This window comes from Podarcis bocagei, assembly GCF_964188305.1.
Source record: "Podarcis bocagei genome assembly, chromosome: 3".
Classification (NCBI taxonomy): Eukaryota; Metazoa; Chordata; class Lepidosauria; order Squamata; family Lacertidae; genus Podarcis; species Podarcis bocagei.
The window spans coordinates 16,260,964-16,277,655 of NC_138127.1; the positions used below are offsets into that span (position 1 = coordinate 16,260,964).

Consider the following 16,692-nt stretch of genomic DNA (forward strand, 5'->3'; position numbering starts at 1 on the left):
TAATCCTGTTGAAGTCAATGAAATAGGATAAGAAGCTTAAGTCTGCTCAAGATTATGGCCAAAGACACTGGCCACAATCCAGCACAGACTTGAGCACACTTAAGCCCACAGAAGTTAAGGGGCTTAAGCAGGCCCAAAATTCTGGTGCTGGACTATAGCCATTTATACTCACCATAAAGCAAAGGGGTTTCCAACATGTATCTCGACATTAATAAAAATCCCATGCTCAGCCCTAGACAATTTTCTGGAACTTAATCTCATTGATGGAGCTGTGTCTTATTTTTAAGAAAGCTTTCTTAAGATTTCAGCATCAAGCTGGGAAACGCATTGTGTCACAGTGTTGTTGCTCTATCTATCCTGCCCAGCGGTCCTTGTGAAAGTCAATGGGGGACGGCGGAAAGCCCATCTATTGGACATTTTGGAGGCAAAAAAATGAGATGGTGAGACATGCAAAGCTGCAGGTTATGTTGCCGTCGTTGGCTCCTTTGTTTCTTTGATTTCTTGCCAGGTCAGGTTACAACAATTTAAAATACAATATGAAAATCAGTTTGAAACCAATAAAAGAACAGAGACCCCCCCCCCCCCCGTGTAGAAGAATAGATGGATAGTACTAAAGATCAATGTCAAGGACCAGATTCACCTCACTGGGGAGGGAATTCCATAACTTAGGGGCAGCCACAGAGAAGCCTCTATTGGAAATACCAATAAATTCCTTCATGTGGGTGTTTCAAGAGGTTTATGATGATATATCCTCACTCACTTAGGGTGGTGTGGGCTGTTCCCCCACCCAGGGTGCTAAGCTGAGGGGGTGCAAAATAGTAATAGAGATAATAGGGATAACAGGAATACTACTACTACTACTACTAATAATAATAATAATAATACCACCTATATTTATACAGGTACCTACTGAGAAGAACTATAAAATATCAACTGCACCAGAATGAATTATTGTGACAATAAGAAATATTTAGGGGAGGGGCACCAAATTTTGTCTTCGCTCAGGGCGCCATATTGCCAAGGTCCTCCCCTGCCTCTTTTCATACCTTGACCATTCCTGCAATCCCCAGAGCTGTTCAAGAGGGCTTGCAAGAAGCACAAGGAAAACAGCACCCCTCAATCAATTTACTACCTCCCTATTTCGCCATCAGTTGCTTAGATCGCCTAGTTTATTTATTTAAAACGTTGCCTCCCCAGTCGTTTTAGCCAGCTTACAAAGGGACATCGCAAACTAAAGACAGCAATACAATTGCTTGAACCAAGTGCCAATCCAAAAAAGCAGTGGATGACAAGCCACCAATTACTTCAGTATCAATGATGGACAAACCCAGTGGCTGAGCCCCATTGTTTAATTTCAGATGGGTTGTAAAAAAAGAAGAAGAAAAAGCGGGAGTATTTATGTTCATTTTAATGTCAGGAATCTCTGCAAAGAAGAATGCTTCTGTACTTCTGGACGATCATTCCAAAGTTTTGGAATAACTACTGAAAAGGCCTTGCTGTCTCCAGCTAACATTCTAACTTCTGAAAGAAGAACATTAAGTCTTCTTTCACTCACTCCACCATCCCTGATGTTTGGGAGTTGCTTCCCTAAGGCGTGATTCGTTGCTGTTTGGGAATGTTTGGGAATATTCTAACCACACTCCCTCCTTCAGATCAGAAGATGAAGGCCTAAACTAGCAGCTTCTATTCTCAAACTCACAGGGATCACCATGGTGGCTCACACCATTGAGAAGCAACTTCCTTGTTGTGTGGTTGCCGTCATGTTTGAGTGTGTATCCAAAACAGGTTTGAGTAATGCTTTTCTAGCAATCAGGGTCAGGGACTCGCTTGCCATCATTAGGCTGCTATCGTTACTTGAGAGAAGACTTGCTATAAATTGAGAGCTGTGTGCTAGGACTGCTGCATTTCCCCCCATGATGAAATAGCTACAGATCTTCCTCTCCCAAGACGATGCTCAGATTTGGAGTGAAGAGCTGTTGAGGTCTTTAAATTTAATAAAAGCGATATGAAACAAAAAGGTCAGGAATGATGTTATCCATGCAGCAATGTATTGATCCCAGTTTTTAGAAATAAGCTATAATAACATTTATTAAAGATTTAATAAAGCGCTGGCTACCAACAGATTTATGCTTATCTACAAAAGGAGGCAGGGAATTCACTGCTGATGTTAAATAAGTAATCGAATTTAACAAGTGAAATCTGCAATAAAATGTTGGGTTTGGAGCACTCCCTGCTCAGGATTCTAGTCATGCCATTCCCTTCCCCCTTTACTTCCATTTTTTCTAACCCCCCCCCCCATTACTCATGAATCAGTCAACATTACTTGCTTAGTTCTTATTGGATTCTGCCATATTTCAAAAAGTAAAAAACCAGGACAGCCACAAATTGTTGAGCTTCTTAAAAGGAAAACCCCAAAATTATTGAGTGAAAATGCACTTTTTCAGTTGCCTAAGATCCAGGACAAGGCACCTGAGCAAAATATTCCAAGTAGGCCTTGAATTTCACTTTACTCAAATGCTGGTAGCAATCCTCTTCAACAGTTTTATTTGCTTATTTCCTCTCATTCATGGCCACGTCTGCCAACTGGCTGAATTTTATTGTTAACTCCTCTCACTTGATCATGTTGGGGAGATGTCAACATTTCTGTATTTCATTAACTGGGAAAGCCAATTTGGCAGCTGTAGATGTAATTCTAGACCTCTAATTATGTCATTAATGATGTAAGCTGCAATGAGTATACATAGTTGATTGTCTGACTTTTTATAGCTGTGCCAACAATTGTGCTTCTTTGGAATATAATAAATATATTTAAGAGACAGCACAAATTTTATACACTGATAAGGGAAAGGATGAAAGGATGGTATTGAGAGATGTCTGAAGTTACAAATATTATCTCTTTCTTATTATTTCTTCTATAGAGTTTCATATCAAATTCTTATGAATGGACACACCACAGACAGTAATACATTATTTTTTTTTCAAAATCTGGAAATCTTTCAAGTTTCTGAACATTACTTTTGCCCCCAAGCAGAACAGTTGCAAATGAACTGTGGAATGAGCTCTACATGCAAACAGAATTCGAAAGGGCAGGTGCTTTTCAAAAGCTTTTATACAATCTCCCTAGTAAATAGCTGTACATTTACTTCATCTGAAATGGAACCACATGGATGTGCATGTCTGCAACAAATCACACCTCTAAAGCCCTCTCTTCTCCATATATGGGGGGTTCTCAGGAGGTGCTTTTCAACAAACATTGCACTTTCACCTTCAGAAGTGATCTATGTGCTTACATCTATATTTGTAGTGTATACCAACCACAAGATTGGATTGGGTCCTCATTTGGTGCCTGCCTTGGTCAAAGGCACTTCATAGGCCATCTGATCACAATCAGTCTCCTTCACACCCACCCACTCCCACCCCATTCACTATTGGCAAATCATAACATTTCTGTAACTTTCCCCCCTTTTGACCAAAGTTGGTAAATGTTTCAGGTATAACAGCTTCTTCAGAGTGTATATAGTCTGCCAGATTACAGATAAATAGGCCCAGTGCGTTTTGAGCTAAATACATTCAAATTTTCTTATTTGATTTATTATGTTTTTTAAAAGGAAATGTCCATAGTTTTTTTATAGTTTGTTTTACTTTGGGAAGGACTGGATGAAATTTGCAGACAAGATTGTCCATTCTGACGGCACAAATCCTGCCAAATTTCAGAAGGATACCTGCAGCAGTTATCTTGCAAGGACAATTATTACAGTTTGAGGGTGGGTTAACAGGAATTACTGAATTTTCCCTGCTTTTTTGTGGGCAAATGGTCTGGAGGGGGGGGGATGCAGACCTGAAAAAGGCACCTCTGGGTAGGAAACCTGCCAGTTTGCAGACAAATGGGTCCAGAGGCTGTTGTGATAAATATAAATATAAAGGTAAAGGGAGCCCTGACCATTAGGTCCAGTTGTGACTGACTCTGGGGTTGCGGCGCTCATCTCGCTTTATTGGCCAAGGGAGCCGGCGTACAGCTTCCAGGTCATGGGGCCAGCATGACTAAGCCGCTTCTGGCGAACCAGAGCAGCGCATGGAAACGCCGTTTACCTTCCCGCCGGAGCAGTACCTATTTCTCTACTTGCACTTTGACGTGCTTTCGAACTGCTAGGTTGGCAGGAGCAGAGACTGAGCAACGGGAGCTCACCCTGTCATGGGGATTCAAACCGCCAACCTTTCGATTGGCAAGTCCTACGCTCTGTGGTTTAACCCACAGCGCCACCCGCGTCCCGTGATAAATATATCTATGTGTATATCTATTGACAGGCCCACATTCAGAGCACATTTAAGAAGTGTACTAGTACACCAGTATAACGTGAATAAAAATTGTTTCAATGCAATAAAATACACTGTACAATACGATACATAGTATAATAATCAGGGACATCTTTAAACTAAACATAACTGGCATTAGTGTAAATGTTTTCTTTGGCTAAAATCAGATTTTATTTCACTTTTAAAAATCGCAATACTCCCCTCAGGTTTGACCATCCATTTCATAGCTATGCTGATGTTGGCGATTTCTTTCCATTCATATTTATTTAACCCTGGAAACATTATTTCAAAACATCCCCAGAAGCACTGTTATTGACCAATGCAAATTAAAGCGGGCCTAGGAGCTCCTTGGAGGCAGTTCACCTGCCACACTTCATGCTGAATATTTCTTTATTTCTGGCTAGTAATCCAAATAGCCAGCCCCTTCCTTGGACTTACTAACAGCAACATATTGCTGTTCTTTCACAAAAAGAATACAACTAGGTCCCAGTTCAACAAACGTACATTGTTTATGTAGATAAACAAGTTCTCAAATGCTCTGTGATACTATTATTTGACTGGCTGAATACTGTTCAAACGAAAGGGTGAAATAGATGGTGAAGTCTCTGCATCCATCATCTCAGGGGGTTCTGTGTTGTTTGGAAGAATTCAAAAACGTGTTCTAAGTATTGGGAGACTGTGGCCTTCTGGATATAGTACTACAATTCCAATCATCCCTGACCTCATTCTTACAAGAAAATAGATTCCAATTTAAACATCAGAAAGAACTTTCTGACAGCAAGAGCTGTTAGCCTCCCAGGGGAGGTTATGGTCTTTCATTCTGTGGATGGGTATAAGCTGCGTTTGGATGGCCATCTATCACAAATTCTTTAGTTGAGATTCCTGCATTGCCCAGCGTTGGGCTTGGTGACCCTCAGAGTCCCTTCCAACTTTACAATTCTGATTCTGTGATTGGCTATGTTGTCTGGAGATGATGGGAGTTGGAGTCTGACAGTACCTGGAGGGGGCCAAGATTCCCATCCGTATCTAACAACCTTCAATTTAGCAAGGAAGAGCTTTGCACCCAGTGGCATTTGTGAGATTGGGACCTTGGTATATGAATGACACCACATATATCTATTGTTGTTCTTTAGTCATTTAGTTGTGTCCGGCTCTTCGTGACCCCATGAGAGCACACCAGGCACTCCTGTCTTCCATGGCCTCCCGCAGTTTGGTCAAACTCATGCTGGTAGCTTCAAGAACACTGTCCAACCATCTCGTCCTCTGTCGTCCCCTTCTCCTTGTGCCCTCCATCTTTCCCAACACCAGAGTCTTTTCCAGGGAGTCTTCTCACCGACCCCTCTCGCTCTCTAGGCTTCAGCAAAAGCAACGCAAAGCCTCTGGAGCGCAGAGGGAGCGCTCCCTCTGCGCTTCGCATTGCTATCGCTAAAGCCAAGGAGCCTGCATTCACTCCATAGGACGCACACACATTTCCCCTTAATTTTTGGAGGGGAAAAAGTGTGTCCTATAGAGCTAAAAATACGGTTTCTATACCTATATATAAAGGGCCTCCTTCTGGCATATGAACTTTTTTGAACCCATAGCTCATTGTCAGAGGGAGGTCCAGAGGGTGATGACATCTACCTGCCAATAATAATAATAATAATAATAATAATAATAATAATAATAATAATAATAATAATAATAATAATATACCTTGCCCATCTAGCTGGGTTTCCCTGGCCACTTTGGGCGGCTTCCAACAGAATATTAAAAACACGATAAAACATAAAACATTAAAAGCTTATCTAAACAGAGCTGCCTTCAGATGTCTTCTAAAAGTCAGGTGGTTGTTTATTTCCTTGACATCTGACATGAGGGTGTTCCACAGGGCGGGCGCCACCACCAAGAAGACCCCCTGTCTGGTTCCCTGTAACTTCACTTCTTGCAGTGAGGGAACCACCAGAAGGCCCTCGGAGCTGGACCTCAGTGTCCGGGGTGAACGATGGGGGTGGAGACGCTCCTTCAGGTCTATGGAATGCTTTCCCTAGAGAGACCTACCTAGTACCAACTTTATTCTGCTTTTGCACCAGGCAAATACGGTTTCATTTTCCTGGGCATTTGGGCAGCACCAATGATTGTCTTTTTTTTAATTCCACTCTTCTAATACCTTTATGTGTTTTTATTATTACATTTTTCATTTTGTTTTAATTTGCTTGGGGCTTTTTGTTGCAGAAAGTGATACATAAATTTAATAAAGCCTAACTGGTAATGAGTACAGCATACAATACCAAGCTTGGGATAGCTGACAGTTTGCGTGGAGGGGAGGAACCAGTTTAAATTTGTTGTGTGCTGTTCTAGGGCTGTAGAGCATTTTACACTTCAGAGGTGTCTTGTCAGATTAATTCATCTTACATGTGGGAGTGGCAGCTCTATACCTCATTTTTAAAAAAGGGGGGGAAATGCACATTAGATTTCCTTGGAAGACTTTGTCTCATGGTTAATTGATGATGGTCCCTTTTTTGAAGTCTTTGCCTCACAAGGAGGCATTGACATCAAAGGAGAGTCGTACCCATCCACGGTGCTGTTTAACACCTGACAGTGATCTGATCTTACAGGCTGCATTCAGAGACATCTGGAGCATAAGCACTGACCAATTTTTACATCAAACTTTGACAACCTGGAGCCCTCCATCAGCTCCAGCTACTACATCTTGTGCTGGCTGGTGTCAACTGGAGCTGTAACCCCAAGCATCTAAAGGGCACCAGGTTGACAAAGACTGCTGTGCAAACTCAGGTAGAAAAGGAGAAAAGAAAAGACAAAGCTGACCAACTGAAGAACGTCTTGGGCATTTTAATACCACTCTCTGATCCATGAGCAATATATTTTCTGAACCCCCGCAAAGAGAGAAATCACGGAAAAACTGAAAACGACGAATGTATACGTTCTCTCCAAAGAAGCATATAAAGTGTGAAATGGTTTTTCCACCCTGGTGATCTGAAAAATAATTTGCAAGAAGATTTGCCTGGAAGTATATAACACCCATCTGCCTCCGTTGTGCGTCAACTCCCTTAAGTAATAGCTGTGAATTTGCATATGGAGGTTTTGTCCTTAAAGGAATTGTGCTGGCAGTGGCTTTCCTGAAGTTCTGAAAATGTAAATATTTTAGGATCTCAGCTATTAGGAGGCTATGATGGGAACTATGCCATGCATATTCATGGGGCTTGTCCAGTATGTGTTTCAAGTACAGTACGTACATGTGCAGCCTTGTGTATGTGCATAGGGCTGCTGAATGTTCGGCCAAGAAGAGGCGGAAATATAATGTTTAATATTTCCTTTTTCAGATATGCTGCAGTTTCTTTGTGTTGTTGTTGTTTAGTCATTTAGTCATGTCCAACTCTTTGTGACCCCATGAACCAGAGCACGCCAGGCACTCCTGTCTTCCACTGCCTCCCGCAGTTTGGTCAAACTCATGCTGGTAGCTTCGAGAACACTGTCCAACCATCTCGTCCTCTGTCGTCCCCTTCTCCTTGTGCCCTCAATCTTTCCCAACATCAGGGTCTTTTCCAGGGAGTCTTCTCTTCTCATCAGGTGGCCAAAGTCTTGGAGCCTTAGCTTCAGGATCTGTCCTTCCAGTGAGCACTCAGGGCTGATTTCCTTAAGAATCGATAGGTTTGATCTTCTTGCAGTCCATGGGACTCTCAAGAGTCTCCTCCAGTACCATAATTCAAAAGCATCAATTCTTCGGCGATCAACCTTCTTTATGGTCCAGCTCTCACTTCCATACATCACTACTGGGAAAACTATAGCTTTAACTATACTGACCTTTGTCGGCAAGGTGATGTCTCTGCTTTTTAAGATGCTGTCTAGGTTTGTCATCACTTTTCTCCCAAGAAGCAGGAGTCTTTTAATTTTGTGACTGCTGTCACCATCTGCAGTGATCATGGAGCCCAAGAAAGTAAAATCTCTCACTGCCTCCATTTCTTCCCCTTCTATTTGCCAGGAGGTGATGGGACCAGTGGCTATGATCTTAGTTGATGTTGAGCTTCAGACCATATTTTGTGCTCTCCTCTTTCACCCTCATTAAGAGGTTCTTTAATTCCTCCTCACTTTCTGCCATCAAAGTTGAGTCATCTGAGGTTGTTGATATTTCTTCCGGCCATCTTAACTCCGGCTTCGGATTCATCCAGTCCAGCCTTTCACCATTGCTGGTGAGCTCTGCTGATGAAGGTTGAGTAATATACTTAATAATAGCAACAACCCCATGACCTCGGCAGGGACGCCATTCATGACTTGGCCTTTCTTTCCCATTGGCCATTGCAAGGCACATTTGAAGTTGTGCAGTGGCCAGTCTGCTTTGAAAGGGAAAGTCTAGAGCCAATCTGGGGCCCTCCAGATCTTTGTTGGACTTCAGATTACATCAGCCCCAACCAGCGCGGCCAATGGTCAAGAATGATGGGAGTTGTAGTCCAACAACTTCTTGGAAGATGTTTCCTACCCCTTGCTAAGTTGAAACCAAGTAGCATAACTCTCCAGTTTTTTTTTTTTAAAGTTTAAAACGAATAAAGGTATTTTTTCAATCAGCCCAGTGGTATATGAATAGCAAATGTCTTGGGACCCACACAACATTCTCAATTAAAAAAAACCCCCAACATTTTCCAGTTCAGCAGTTATTTCTTTGAATGTGCTTTTCTCTTTGGAGTGACCTTGGAGTAGCACCAATATACATCTGCTATACCTTGGTGCACAGCTTCCTGCCTGCATTTTTGAATCTGCAATATCTTTTCTACCCGGGGGAAATAGGTGGGCCTCTTTAAACTGCCTGATGGAGAGTTGGCCATAAGGGTTTCTGCATGAGAAAATTTCAGCTTTTGAGCATTGCATCTCCCAGCTCTAATTATTTCACCACTCATGGGTAACATGCCCATTTGAAGAAGAAATAAATAAATAAGATTTAGTAAAATTACTTGCCTTGCTGCTGCCCAATTCTCTGTGAAATTCTACTCTCCATATCCTGCATTATGCTATTTATTACATTTATCTCCTTTCCCAATTTTATTTTCACAGTGGCCCTGCGGAGAAGGCTAGGTTGAGATGTTGTGGCTGGTCGCAGGCTACCCAATGAGCTTCACGGCTGAGTGAAAACTTGAATAGAGATCTCACTGGCCCTAATCTGATACTGTAAGCCCTACACCACACTATAGTGACTGCATAGATGAGGAAATGAAGTAATAGCTCTGTAGTAATGAAGTAATAGCTACGTGCACAGGCTACAGTGGGGTAGACAGTGTAGTGTAATTATTTATATGCAGAGGACTGTATTTGACTATAAAGCTTTTTGGGTGAACATAGACCAGTTACTATATCACTGCACTTATTCTATGTGCAAACAAAATATGCTGCCTAGTGCTTCAGTAATTTGAATATTTGCTTTTTGGCCAGGCTATGCAAATGAAACGTGAACGGGACTCTTAATTAGGCCGTTTGGTCCTCTGTGCAGAGAAGTGTTGCCCACATTGTGTAAAACTGAAAGCAATTAGAAATAATTGAGAAGTACAAACTGATCCAATTACTGAACAAGCAACTGAAGATAATAAACTCAAAACTTCAGCGTATTTACTTGCTCAAAGATGGTTGTATGTATTCCAATTTGCTGGTGCCGTTTAATTAACTAATTTATTAGCAGGTTGTAAAGAATGGGAAGTTTTGATTGAAGTGATCTAACATGGAGCTGAAGTGATACATAAATGAATATTAACGCCACCTTTCCAAGTGTAATGAGCGAGCGGTTCCAATTGTAGCCATGATTACAATCAGAATCCTTTAGTATTTGAGGGGTTGTACCTTGCATAATCATGCCGTCAGAGCTCTAATTTGGATCTTCCTTGAAATGTGTGGGTAGAGCTCTTCTTGGGACTTCCCCATTCACTTCAATGGGAGGGTTGTTCATATGGGTTCACCACTTCTACTGTGGTGACTGCAAAAGCCCACATGAACAAAAGCGGTGGGTGGGATTCACCTAATGAGCCCTGTCAATGGAAACCCACACAAAAACTCACACCTGCACAATGGAGCATCCGCCTTTCCTCCTACCATGCAACCACCCCTCAGAAATTGGGGGTGGCATTGGGAGAACCCTCTGAACAGTGTGTGGGGAGAAGCCGGGGGGATTATTCCATCTGGTAAACTGAAGCCATCTCCACACGGCTCTTTCAATATGCATTCGGGATTATTTGTGCTCTCGGTGATATTGGGAGGGTATCATATGGCATGCCCACAATCAAGTTGATTTCCAACCTCAAAACCTTTGGGGCTGTCACATGACAGTCTCCACCCCCATCATTCAACCCGGACACTGAGGTGCAGCTCTGATGGCCTTCTGGCAGTTCCTTCCCTGCGAGAAGTGAGGTTACTGGGAACCAGGCAGAGGGCCTTCTAGGTAGTGGCACCCACTCTGTGGAACACTCTCCCATCAGATGTCAAGGAAATAAACAACTATCTGACTTTTAGAAGACTTCAGAAGGCAGCCCTGTTTACGGAAGTTTTTAATGACTTATGTTTTAATATATTTTTAATCTTTTGTTGGAAGCCACCCAGAGTGGCTGGGGGAACCCAGCCAGATGGAGGGGTATAAATAACAAATTATTATTATTATTATTAGTAGTAGTAGTAGTAGTGGTGGTGGTAACCTGAGCTTGGCCCATAGCTTCTTGCTGAAATCCCATAACTTTTCATACCACTAATGTTCTTCTTTCTATATTGCAACTTTTGTTGCTAGCATGCCCTGGTGATATGCAAAATTAAATACTTAGCCCCTTCCACATCCTTCTGGTTGATGCTGATACATAATAATAATAATAATAATAATAATAATAATAATAATAATAATAATTTATTTATACCCTGTCCATCTGGCTGGGTTTCCCCAGCCACTCTGGGCAGCTTCCAATAAAAGATTTAAAATACATTAAAATATAAGTCATTAAAAACTTCCCTAAACAGGGCTGCCTTCAAATGTCTTCTAAACATCAGATAGGTGTTTACCTCCTTGACATCTGATTGGAGGGCGTTCCACAGGGCAAGCTCCACTACTGAGAAGGTCCTCAGCCTGGTTCCCTGTAATTTTGCTTCTCGCAGTGAGGGAACCGCCAAAAGGCCCTCGGCGCTGGATTTCAGTGTCCAGGCTGAACAATGGGGGTGGAGACGCTCCTTCAAGCAAGGCATTCCTTTGGGGTTTGTGTGTGTGGAAAGGGGGGGAGAGAAGTTTCTGTTTGCCTCAAATGCAAGGGGAGGAGGAGGCTGCTGTTGCTGGGTGGCCAATTCTTGGAGATGCATTTTTAATACAAATCCAATTCCACCATGGGACGGAAAGCAACCTGCATCTGAGGACTTCCTATAGATCAATAGAGTCTACTGCCTTCTTCTCTAGTGCCTTGCTTATTAGGCTTCTCCAATGCCTTCTCTCCTCCCACCCCACATGCTTGCAAAAGATGCTCAGCTCTAACAACCACTCAGCACTTAGGTCATTCTTGCATCCCATTCTTTTTCTTGGGCTGGCGCTACATAGTTGTGGGAGTGGAATTTGTTTGGTGAGGCATCTTTCTGTGCCAGGGCAGTAAGAGTAATGCAGAACATTTTTCTCCCCACACGCACCTTGACTCCATGCCTATGCCAAGTTAGAGAAGCATGGTCAGTTGGGAGGTATTGCATAGGTCAAAGGCTCAGCATTACTTGTCACACAGTGGGAAAGCCACGGTTTCCCTCTGCTTGTGAACTGGGCCAGTATGAAAACACCATCTATTTCTATAGCTCATCTCTAGATCCGGTAACAGAAAGGACGGCTTGATATAATGGATGCCTCTATAATATTCCCTACAACCATTTTAACAAATAGTAGAAATTCTATTATATCTTTATCCATTTTGGCAAGCAGCAAAATGATGGAGCAGAGGCAGAAACAGAAGCAGAGACCTTTGGATTCTTCCTTATGGCAGCCTCTCCTCAATATAATTCATCAGACTCTCTCTCTCTCTCCCTCCCCCCCCCCCCCGCCCTCAATTCATCTTGCTTTACAGATGCTGCAAAGACATTAATTAAATGCTTATGGGTGAACTGTAAACCTTTTCATCCTTTCTCATTTTGAGAAGCAATTTCATCTAAACTGACACAGTAGGCCATAATAGCATCTTTGAGAGGTCTTGCAATGCAACATGCCAATAATTTGCCTATCAGAGTCCCTAAGCACTCATTGACATGACTAACTGCTGTTACGAGTCCCAAGGAGCTGCTATCATTTATTGGGTCAACAGCCAAGCAGAGCCCAATGAGTTGTTATAACGAACTTTTACAACAATGGTCAACAGGCTAAAGATGCATTGATTCTCTGTTTTTTGTCTGATTCTGTAATATTTATAATCGAGCAATATCTTACTATATGAATAGTAATTTATCATCAGGGACTAACTGCTTTGTATGCATCAGTAACAGAAAATGGCATCAGATCCCAGCACTGTATATTTTAAACATAAACATATTTGTTTGCATCGTATCTATTATAACATATACAGTGCTGGAATCTGATGCCCTTTCCTATTATTTTTATAAGCTTATTTTTATACTGCCATTCACTGCAAAAGTCACTGAGTGGTGTACAAGAAAATGCAATGCAATGCAATATAATACAGATTAAAATCAATTTACATGAAATATCTACAAAAATAATATTGCAGCAGCATTGTACTTAGAATTAACCTCACCCATCACATCTTAAAAAACCTGTCACCAAAACTGACATTGTGTAGAGGCAAGAGGTGGGGAGATCATTACACAGCCATGGAGTCACCACTGCCAAGCCTTTTACACAGGCCCTCTCACTGTGCGTTTGGTGTACAGACCACCAAGCAAGCCTCACCTGTTAATGAACACACAGGAGAAGGTGCTACATGTGTGGCCCAAAGCTCTGAATGTCAAACATCACAGAGGAGTAGTCACAAAGGGGCAGGGAGATCTGGGACCCTTAGAGGACATGGCAACCCAACCTCCTCCCCCTCAAGACATCCCCTTCACAGAATCAGAGGCAGAAGCCAAGAGGCCACCAAATTCTGAGAAGCACTGCCACCCAAAGGTGCAAGGTCAGTCATCCACCAGATGCCAAAATGTCTACCTCAAAGAGTTCTCAACAGCAAAGTGGTACTTCTGAATAAGCTACTCCTCAGGCATAGACCAACCTGAATGGCCTGGGACATTGAGGGACATACCTTAAAAGCCCTCTGCACCTGTTCTCTGATGTGTGTATACCTGGATGATTACTGGACCTCCATGTTGTTGTTGTTTTCTTTTTCTTTGAACAGACTTTTGACCTTGGTTCTTGTGCTGTCCCTGGGTTTGAATGCAGGACTGTGATTCTGGTACACTCCCAGCTGTTTTTGCTGTGCATCATATGTCCCAGGACACCCAGAAGACAACAGGAAATGAGTGTAGCTGCTTAAGAACGGAAGCCATATGGGACCAGTCTTCTGCTTCCATGAATGATGCATTTTACAAAATTTATCAAATGGCTTGATAGATATTCAAAATATGTGCAAACCAGTCTGAAGGCAGTGCTGGCCTGTGATACCCAGTCCATCAGAGAAGAGAAATGTAGAGCCATCAGATGGAACACAGCACATACTCAGCCTCTTAAGCAACCCAAAAGGACGGTGATAGGGCATGAAGACCAGAAAGCAGATGAGGTCAACATGCATTTGCTGATATCACTGGAGAACACCCAGGCTCTGAACAATTCAGCCTTATGGGGTCTCTGCCTCGACTCCGGAAGTGGCACTCTGCTGATCAGTCTCAACAAACTGATCTGTTCCAGCCAACCTGCTGACACATCTCTGAAGGCTGCTCTGGACTGACTACAATGCCACACTTTCAGGAATCCTAGGCTATTATAAGTAAGGAGGTGGGGTTTAGGATCTCTAGTTCAGGTGTAGGGAACATCAGTGTTGGTTTCTATTTCCCTCACTGAGCAGCAACTGCAGTCACAAGACATCGTTTTGCATTCCACAGTCCAAGTTACTGTTGGATTCCCACGGGAATGGGAGACTGGATGTGACGTACACTGGTTTCCTGTTTTTCACTGTTCTCTCGGTGTTCTTTGTTTCCGAGAGGGGTTGCTTCTCTGCTCTCACAGAGGCAAGATGCATGTTTGTATTCTCTCAGCATAGAGTGGAAATAAACTTAAGAATGTGGCACATACTGCTTATCCTTCTGCTGTGTGGACTACTCTGCTTGGGCTCAAGATAAGACGAGCCTGTATCAGCTTCAGGTGGGCCGAAGCTGGTCAAAATCTCACAATCAGGACCTCTAGCTGTTGCTCAGCTGCAGCCCTAGTAATCCCTGGCCTTTGGCCATGCTTGCTGGGGTGGATGGGAGTTTTAGTTCAGCAGTGTCTAGAGAGGTCCCTACACCTGCTCCAATTCACCCACTGGCCTCTAGAATAATAACCATCTCTTTTCCCATTAGCAGTAGTGAGGAAGTGCAAGCAGGACATTGTTGCTCTCTAGGCTTCCCAACAGAATCCCCTTAACCTTGCTGGTGGCTCCTTTGCTGTGCCTGGTGAGCACACAGGAACTGCTGCCAGGAGAGTGTCACTTCTGAACTATCTCCCCCATATCACTACTGTTATGGAGTGACTGTAAACAGGCCCATTTGGAAGCAGCCTCCAATTTAGAACTTCATAGGAACTATATCAGCCTTTTCCAACTCAATGCCTTCCATATGTTTTAGGTTGCAAATTCCATTGGCCCCAGACAGTGGTCAAGGAAAGTGGGAGTTAAAACATCTGGAGGGCACCAGACAGGGGATGGTTGTGCCCTACTTTCATGCTCTTATTTTTTAACAAATACAGAATTGCTGTGGAAAACTCCTCCCTCCCACCTTCATAAAGGCAGGGGGGTTTTCAAAACCAACCTCAAGGTTACAGAAAGTGAAAGAGATTATGGTTTGTAGGAAGATTTTGCTGTCACATCCCTTAAATTGAGTTTGTCCTTGTTTCAATAAAGGAATCTCCTTTTAGAAAGGTTTCAGGGGAAATAATTACTCCTTTCCTCTTTTATTTTACCATCTATCTTTTTGCAATTAATGAGAAAGTTAAGCTATTTAACTTAACTTTAAATGGAATCCATCTGCTCCCTGGTCTTCACACTGGGAGTTCACACTAGGTGACTTCATAGACAAACTACTGTGTTCAGACTTTGGTAGGTGTACATTCAAGACGTCTTCAGATTTTATGATAGTCTACTTCCTTCCCATCTTATTAAAAAGGAGAAAACTTTGTTAAAAACCAACCAACCAACCAACCAACCAACCAACCAACAAACAAACAAACAAACAAACAGGAAACTACAAGTTCATTTACAATGTTCTCCATGGTTTGGAAGATCAGAAATAAGCTGAAGTCCTGTGCAATCTCTCCTCTCTGCAACCTGTCCCTTTTGACTACTGGTCTAGTACTAACCTTTGTTTGTGGTGACATCTGAACCAAGAAACTACTATATGGGTGTACAGCTGCCAAACGGAATAAGAAGTCATGGTTCAGTGTTGCTTTCTGATTTCATTTCGCTGTGAATCTCTAACTACAGTATAGTTTTCTAATTTGAATGTCATTGCAAACTATAGTTAGTGCAAACTGGAGGAGAATTTAAGAGACAGTGTGCATGTGAGTCTGTGATGCATTCACATCATAATCTGTCAAGCCATAGTTTGGAGGATCAGCTGAATTGAATAAGTAGTCATCTGAAACGATATGTTTGCAAAGAACAAAAATGACTTTGTTGCAAGGACACAATAATGTCATTTTTAGTGCTGTGGCTTTGTCATTTTTAGTGCTTTGGCAGCTCAGTATAGTGATTATTGATTTTTAACTATTCCGTAATTTACCAGCACCCTAAAGGAATTCCAAGCTATATCTATTCCTTGCCTGCTTTTGATACGATGATCGCTAACAATGATACATGGAACATTAGCTGCAAATGAGGGAGAAAATGTGAATCCCGTGGCTTACGGAATGGGAAATTTAGCCTTCATAGAAGAACAAGTAGAACAAAGATTAACTTTGTCTTTTCGGCTCTTGGTTAGGTAACTGTCCAATTGCAGAGATGCCACCTAACTCTGAAAGATGCTGGACTTGCCAATCTGTCGTGAAAATCCCCTGGAAAATAGGACAGGGGGCCGAGTAAGGAATGTCTAAGCTCATGATGTGTCAGGTTATTTTAAAATCTTGCTTCCTTCCACATTCGCCATCAATTTATAGGAAAAGAAGTAGCATTAGAAAATTATGAAAGGGGAAATAAATTTTGGGTGATAGTCTCATGGGTGGGATATGGCATTCTGTTGTGCTTACCTTGCTTTCAA

General features: G+C 42.4%; 1 long non-coding RNA gene across 1 annotated transcript in view; it reads left to right on the plus strand.

Annotated features, from left to right (window-relative positions):
• LOC308584538 overlaps window positions 1-14,538 on the plus strand; it is a 550,410-nt gene extending 535,872 nt beyond the window's left edge. Inside the window, exon 2 of the long non-coding RNA XR_014006900.1 lies at window positions 14,265-14,538. This is a non-coding gene — a long non-coding RNA (uncharacterized lncRNA). The remainder of the gene's footprint in view (window positions 1-14,264) is intronic.
• The last annotated feature ends 2,154 nt before the right edge of the window (window positions 14,539-16,692 follow it).